The following is a 7,870-nucleotide window of genomic DNA, read 5'->3' on the forward strand; positions in this document are numbered from 1 at the left end:
TTTTTGACATTGACTTTAGTTTCTAAGTTTCAGAGTATTTCGTTGGAATGCTTATTTCAGTGCAGATTGTTTCATTTATTTGACATTGCTCTCCTGGAGTTGCCTCAATATGAGAGGAAGTGATCATGTAGGTGATTTTAGGTTGGCATTTATCCTTTTAAAAAAATATTTTAGTTAATGAAATTTCTCAGGTATAACAAGTAATCAAAGGGAAGACGTTAACCAGGACAAACCAGGGTCCATTAGAGACCAAAGGGACAACCTGCATTTGGAGTTAGACGATATTGGTAAGGGGTTAAACAAGTAATTCATATGTCTTTACTTGCACAAAAGAGAATGTACAGAATTTGGGACAATTACTGTGGGGTTCTTGAGCAGATTGACATTTGGAATGATGAAGTATCAGAAACTTTGGTGGGCCTCTTGAGCCTCTAAAATGAACAAATACCCAGGACCTGATGAGTTGTATCACAGCCTCCTGTATGAAGTGAGGGTGGAAATTACAGGGGCAAGAGTGATCGGGCATAGTCAGCATTGCTCTCTCACAAGGACGGCTTGCCTAACAAATTTGACAAAACTTTGAGGAAGTGATCAGGTGTATAGATTAGGGCAGTGCAGCTGATGTAGTTTATATTGATTTCAGCATAACTTTTGATAAAGTTGCACATGGGAGACTGATAAAGAGTGTAAAAGCACATAGGATCAGGGTAATTTGGCAGGATGCCTCCAAAATTGGCTTAATGGGAGAGAAGGTGATGATGGAAGGCTGTTTGTGACTGGAGACTGGGATCAGTGTTAGGTATTTTATTGCTCTAGATATATATTACAATATAGATGAGAATGTGGGAGAGGTGAGAGGTGGGAGGGGGATAATAAGCAAGTTTGCGGATGACATAAAGACTGGCCAGGTAGTTAATGGTGACGAAGAAGGTCTTAGGTTACAAGAAAATATGGCTTGGTTGGTCATATGGGCTGATGGAATTTAACCCTGAAAAGTGAGAGGTGATATACTTTGGAAGCAGTAACAAGACAGGGGAGTACTCGATGAATGGTGGGACACTAGGAAGTCCAAAGATCCCTGAAGGCATCAGGACAGGTTAATATGGTTGTTAAGAAAGCATGTGGAACACTTGCCATTATCAGTGAAGGCATAAAGCAGAGAGGCTGTACAAAACTGTACTGTTAGGGCTGTACAAAACTTTTGTTAAACCATAGCTGGAATATTGTGTGTAGTTTTAGTTTTCACATTATAGTAAGGATGTGATTACATTGGAGGGGGTGCAGAGGAGATTCACCAGGATGCTGTATTTTAGTTATGAAAAGGCTCTATGATGTTCTTGGGTTATTTTCTTTAGAGCAGAGAACAGTGAGGTTTACAAGACTATGAGAGACATGAATGGGGTGGATAAAAGGTAGCAATTCCCCTTAATTGCAAGGTTAATAATTTTCAGATGAAAGGCAAAAGGTTTATAGGGGATTGGAGGAAAATCTTTTTTTAACCAGACTGTGGTGGGAATCGGAAATGCACTGCCTGGGAGGGTGGTTGAGATGTACAACCTCAAAAACTTTGAGTACTTGACATGTCATAATATTCAAGGTTATAGGCCAAATACTAGAGAATGAGATTAGACAAGTTGGCATAGACTAAATGGGCCAAATAGTCTCTTCTGTTCTGTTTGACTCTATAGTTCCTTATAAAAAATGTCCAACTTGTACAGAAAAGATTTACAAGGATGTTGCCAGGGTTGATGGATTTGAGCTAGAGAGACTGAATGGGCTGCGGCTGTTTTCCCTGGTGCGTCGGAAGCTGAGGGATGACCTTATCGAGGTTTATAAAATCATGAGAGGCATGGATAGGATAAACAGACAAAGTCTTTTCTCTGGGGTGAGGGGAGTCCAGAACTAGAGGGCATAGGTTTAGGGTGAGAAAGAAAGATATAAAAGAGACCTAAGGGGCAATGTTTTCATGCAGACAGTTGTGTATGTATGGAATGAGATACCAGAGGAAGTAGTGGAGGCTGGTACAAATGCAACATTTAAAAGGCATTTGGATGGGTGTAAGAATAGGAAGGGTTTAGAGGGATATGGGGCAAGTGCTGGCAAATGGGACTGGATAAGGTTTGGATATCTGGTTGGACCGAAGGGTCTGTTTCTGTGCTGTACATCTCTATGACCCTGATAATTTCAGGATAATTATAATTTGACTCTAAATTTCCAGAAGTATTATCCTGAAGAGGGTAATAATCTTGGCTAGCTCCTTGCCTTTGGGGAGAGATCAGATCCATTTAAGCATTTTTGAGAAGTATCCTTTTCTACCTGAAGATCCGAGATGTACTCCTGGTCTGGGATTGTCCCAAAACTAGTTATGATTGTAACAGAGCATAATATGTAACAGAATAACTGTAAACCCTTTTGTAACAATAAAACTTCATGTGTATCAACAGTGTCAACCGTTTGCAGTTTGTTCAGTCCAATCAGAATTTTTTATATACAATGGTGTGCAGACCCTCAAATGAGCTGGGCTTTTCATCTGGTTCTTTAAGTTTTTTTTTAATATACTGCTTATATTTCTCAAACTCATTAAGAAATATTCAACAAATTTACCTGATTCCTGGCTTTGAAAGTCATTTGGCTTTGTGGTGGATCCACTATTTTTAATTGGTGCTGAAAAGTTATCAAAAAAATTGTTTGTCTTTTTACTGTCATCCTCACTCATCTCCATTTTGTAAAGATCAAATCTTTTCTCTCTTGCCCACAAATGTTGCTGACCCTTGCATCTTCACCAGCACCTTTAGAAAATGGCAGAGTGTCAATTTGTACGAATGTTTAAATATCTCGAATGTCTCTATAACATCATCAGCTTCCCACTGCTACCTGAGCTGAAGTTGCAAGTTTATTGTTGCGACAGATATTTCTTTTTTGTTCAATCCAATTTTCTCTACCTTTCTGGACCTAAGTCTAGTTGATATTTCTCAATTTAATCCAGCATTTATTATTTGACAAATACGTGCTACTACTGTGTTACGCCTTATGGTTCTGAGAAGTCCAAAGTATTCTCATTTTTAGTCACAAATGTTGGAGTTGACACTGAGATCTTTTCATGTGCTGCAGAATGAACCATTATGACTTTAATGCACAGTAGTGCTGTCGTGACAAATGTGGCATTCTGGGCATTTGATTATACATACAAATAACAACTTAATTTTCTAACTTTTTAAAAACAATATAGCACTATAATTGGTGGCCTGAAGTGCTTTAATCAGTACTGGCACTACATAACAGCTTTTTGTAACTTTTCTGCAGTGTCTGTTGTCCATCTTGGCAGCATGACCTGCCGAACACAACTGGCTTGGAGGAAGACTTTTGATGTAGGTGACGTTAACTGTTTCCAGGACTTCAATATTTGTGGTGCAACCCTGCCAGTCAATTGTAATGATGCTGTGGATGCTATAGAAGTCCTCTAGAATACATATGTGATGGCCGTACAAGAATTATGTCTCAACACCATACACAATGATGGTGAGGACTATGATATTAAACACTTAAGTGAAGCGTATCAGAAATTTCTCAGCATTCCAGGATGGACTACCTGTTGGTGTAGTGTTTTGCCACCGATGCTTCTCAAGAGGTTTTGGGTTTAATTTGCTGGTCCATAGGTAGATTTCACTGCTTCAGAGCAGCTCTTTGTATCACCAGTATTAGCATATACTTGAGGTTTCTTGGCAAATGTGTTCCTTTAATCATTTCGAAAGTTTCTCTGTTTATATTTAAGGTTGCTGTATACTTGACAATAGGCTGAACTAGCGAGCCTTTACATTGCTGGCAGATTGAGGATTTCCTTGTAATTTCATCAGACTTGTAGCTTTAATATGAACAGAATTTGCCTGGAGTATAATCAGCAGTGAGATTAGAGTGTTCCATTCTGGTCTGTAAGGTTTCTTGACATTGATCTGTGTAAGGAAAGGTTTGTAGGTTGCTGATTCTAAATGTCTTTGGTAGGTTATCTCTAGGTCTGTTAATGAATGTAGGCTTGAAATGGAAGTTCAGCTTTGAGTGAACAAGCTAGTGGTTTCTTTGCATGGCAGTCAGCATTGGGGATAACTCGAGTATTCAGAACATCCTTTAGGTCACATTAGCTAACTAAGATGAAGTTTATTGGGTATCAGTGCTTAGAGCAGGGATAAGACCATAAGACACAGAAGCAGAAATTAGGCCATTCAGCCCATCAAGTCTGCTGTGCCATTCAATCATGGCTAGTAGGTTTCTCAAATCCATTTCTCCTGTTTTCTCCCTGTAACCCATCATACTCAAGAACCTATCAACCTCAGTCTTAAATATACTCAATGACCTGGCCTCCACAGCCTTCTGTGGAAATGAATTCCAGAGATTCACCACTCTCTGACTGAAGAAGTTTCTCCTTATCTCCATTCTAAAAAGTCTTCCCTTTACTCTAAGGCTGTGCCCTTGGGTCCCAGTCTCTCCTACCAACTGAAACATCTTCCCAATATCCACTCTGTCCAGGCCATTCAGTATTCTGTGTGTTTCAATTAGATCCGCATCCCCAATCCTTCTATAAACTCCAATGAGGATAAACCCAGAGTCCTCAAACATTCCTCATATGTTAAGCTTTTCATTCCTCGGACCATTGTCGTGAACCTCCTCTGAACACACTGCAGGGCCAGTACATCCTTCCTGAAATATGGGGCCCAAAACTGTGCACATAATCCAAATGTGGTCACAGCAGAGCCTTATACAGCCTCAGAAGTACATCCCCACTTTTATATTCAAGCCCTCTCAAAATAAATGCCGTAATTACATTTGCCTTCCTAACCACTGACTCAACCTGCAAGTTTGCCTTGAAAGAAACCTGGACTAGAACTCTCAAATCTCTTTGCACTTCAGACTTCTGAATTTTCTCCCCATTTAGAAAATAGTCTAAGCCTCTATTCTTCCTATGGAATTGCATGACCTCACACTCTCCCACGTTGTATTCCATCCACCACTTCATTGTCCACTCTCCTAACTTGTCCAAATCCTTCCACAGCCTCCCCGCCTCCTCAATGTTACCTGTCCCTGTACTTATCTTTGCATTATGTGCAAACTTAGCCAGAATGCCCTCATTAATGTATAAATGAAAAGTTGTGGTCCCAACACTGAGCCTTGCAGAACACTACTTGTCACCAGCTGCCATCCTGAGAAGGACGTTTTATCCTTATTCTCTGTTTTGTGCCAGACAGTCAAGCTTCCATTCATGCAAGCAACTTGCCTGTAACACCATGGGCCCTTATCTTACTCAGTAGCCTCCTGTGCAGAACCTTGTCAAAGGCCTTGTTGAAGTCCAGGTAGATAACATCCATTGCCTCTTCTTTGTCTAAGTTGCTTATTACTTCCTCAAAGAATTCTAACAGATTTGTCAAGCATGACCGCCCCTTGATGAAAACATGTTGATTTTGCCCTATTTTACCATTTACTTGCAAGTATTCAGAAATTTCATCCCTCACAATGGATTCCAGAATTTTACGCAAAACCAAGGTTAGGCTAATCAATCTGTAATTTTACATCTTTTGCCTTACTCCCTTTTTAAAGAGGGGTGTCCTCTGGGACCCTCCCTGATTCTCATGATTCCTGAAAGATAATCAACTAATGATACATGCATGTGAAATCCTTGAAGTCCTTTTTTTTGTTGTAAGGTGTTGGTAATGGACAGTTCTCTTCCTGCACAATGAATAGACATTGGTTTTATTCCAGTTTCCAGTTCCATAATTTCTGAGCATATCCTGAATGACTACTGAATGAGGTTGAGGGTCATAGGAGCAACCGCTGTTATCCGAGTTCAATATTATTTGCATGTTCCAACTGGCAAGATCGAGAATTTTACTGCAAGAGTAGGAGTTTGTGTTTTATTCTGTTGCATTTTGACCATATTGAGCTGACTGTTGGCTGTAGCTATCTTTTCTAGTCCCCTTTCCAAATTAGGAGCACTGTCCTTCATAAAAACTGCTTTATCACTCAGGTTGCTAGTGGCTGAAATTGTCTCTAGGTCATCATCAAATGGAATAATATCCAGTACCATCTGCATGCAGGATTTGAACGCAGCTGCTAGTCTCATCCTTCATGTGCTATTTTTACTCTTACCTAATTTTTAGGATGTACTTACAGTGGTTCAGTCAGGCTGGATTCATTGTTTTCTTTCTTTCTGTGCAGTGGAGCTTTAATATGGAGTACAGTTTGTGCTGACTAACCCAACCCTTTAAGCCTGGCACTGACTTGTGATGGTCTCACAACCAAGATGCAGTAGCAAGGTCTCCAAATTGGATTGCCAATCAGGGCTTGAAAGGACACTCCACCCTTTGCTATCTTATTGATAGCTGGCAAATCAACATCTACAGTCTATGCAATAATTTAGTCCAGAACATGACTATAATTTGAGTTGCTTGGAGTCCCTTCACTATGGCCTTTATCTTTCTCATGGAAGACAACTGCCCAGTTGGTTGTCAGTTCTCTCCTCAATACCTTTATATGCCAGCTGAGATAGCCAGGTGTAATGCTTGGAGCCAGCAGTGAGAGTTGAGTGTGGATGAGGACCAGTGATTCCAGTCTATCCCACAAGTAGAATATAGCAGACTGTGAACATTCAAGCTTACTACCTTGATCTGAACACCCATAAACTCCATTTGGGCAGCTACTGTTTAATAAGTGCAATAATTATTATAAATAAGACATAATAACATATATTACAACATATATTACTCATTTTTATATATAATTAATAATTAGTTGTATCTTGCAAATTTTCCAATATAAATTGGATAGGTCTGAAGTGTTGAGAGAGTGTGAGTTCTGCTTTTTGGTGTCTGTGATATATGAGAAATCCTTGGACATGGAAATAACTGAAGTAATAATGCCAGTCACGAGTGATTAAAGCATAACTTTCTTCTGATCCACTTTAAAATTGTCCAACAGAAGAAATCACCTAAGTTACCACAAAGAAATCAATAAACAAGATATAAACGTATTTTTATATTTTAATTTAATGGTCAAATTAAAGTCAATATGAATTATACATGATATGGTGGATACAACAAATTTTAATCTTTATATTTCAAGGCTGGCTACTAGTAATCTGTGGTGAATGTTCCATTGCAATTATAATGACTATAAGCTCACTGTAAACAAAGCTAAATATGTCTAAAGGACAGTTAAGAAGATACTACTCCAGCTGTCCAAAACACCAAAGTCACAAAAAGTTGAATGTCATCACTACCGTTCTTCAGACAAATGTCAAAAATATCCTTTGGCTCTCACCCAAAGGTTTCCTAATAGGGTAATATTAATAGATGCAGACAAATGCTGATGCCCACACAAAAAAGGCATCCCACACAAACAGGCTAGATTTTTCTAAACGTTGTGGTAGTTATCTTAATATGGAATGATACCCACCACCACAAGTAGGAATACCATTGCATCTATCAGGCAGTTAAATGATCACTCAATGTGTTTTTCGGTGGATCATTCCCTAGGACAGCAATGTCAAAGTGCCACTTCAGAAGCAGAGGGTGCTGCTGGCACAGCAATATTGAAGTCCAGGAATAATGAGAAAACTAGGTGACATTTTGTGGTTAGGGATTGTGGCATAGAGGTCATAAAGCCAGAACACAATATAATCTAGGAGCAGAAGTTGATCATTTGGCCCATCGGGTTTGTTCTGGCATTCAATGTGATCATGCCTGATCTGATAATCCTTATCTCCACTTTAATGCCTTATCCAATAACCATTGATTCCCTTACAAATTAAAATATTCTTTTCTAGCTTTGAATATATTTGAACCAAGCTCTCTGTGGCAAAGAATTCCACAGATTGGCTTTGCTG

Source organism: Hemiscyllium ocellatum, chromosome 3, assembly GCF_020745735.1.
Source record: "Hemiscyllium ocellatum isolate sHemOce1 chromosome 3, sHemOce1.pat.X.cur, whole genome shotgun sequence".
In the NCBI taxonomy this organism is placed as follows: Eukaryota; Metazoa; Chordata; class Chondrichthyes; order Orectolobiformes; family Hemiscylliidae; genus Hemiscyllium; species Hemiscyllium ocellatum.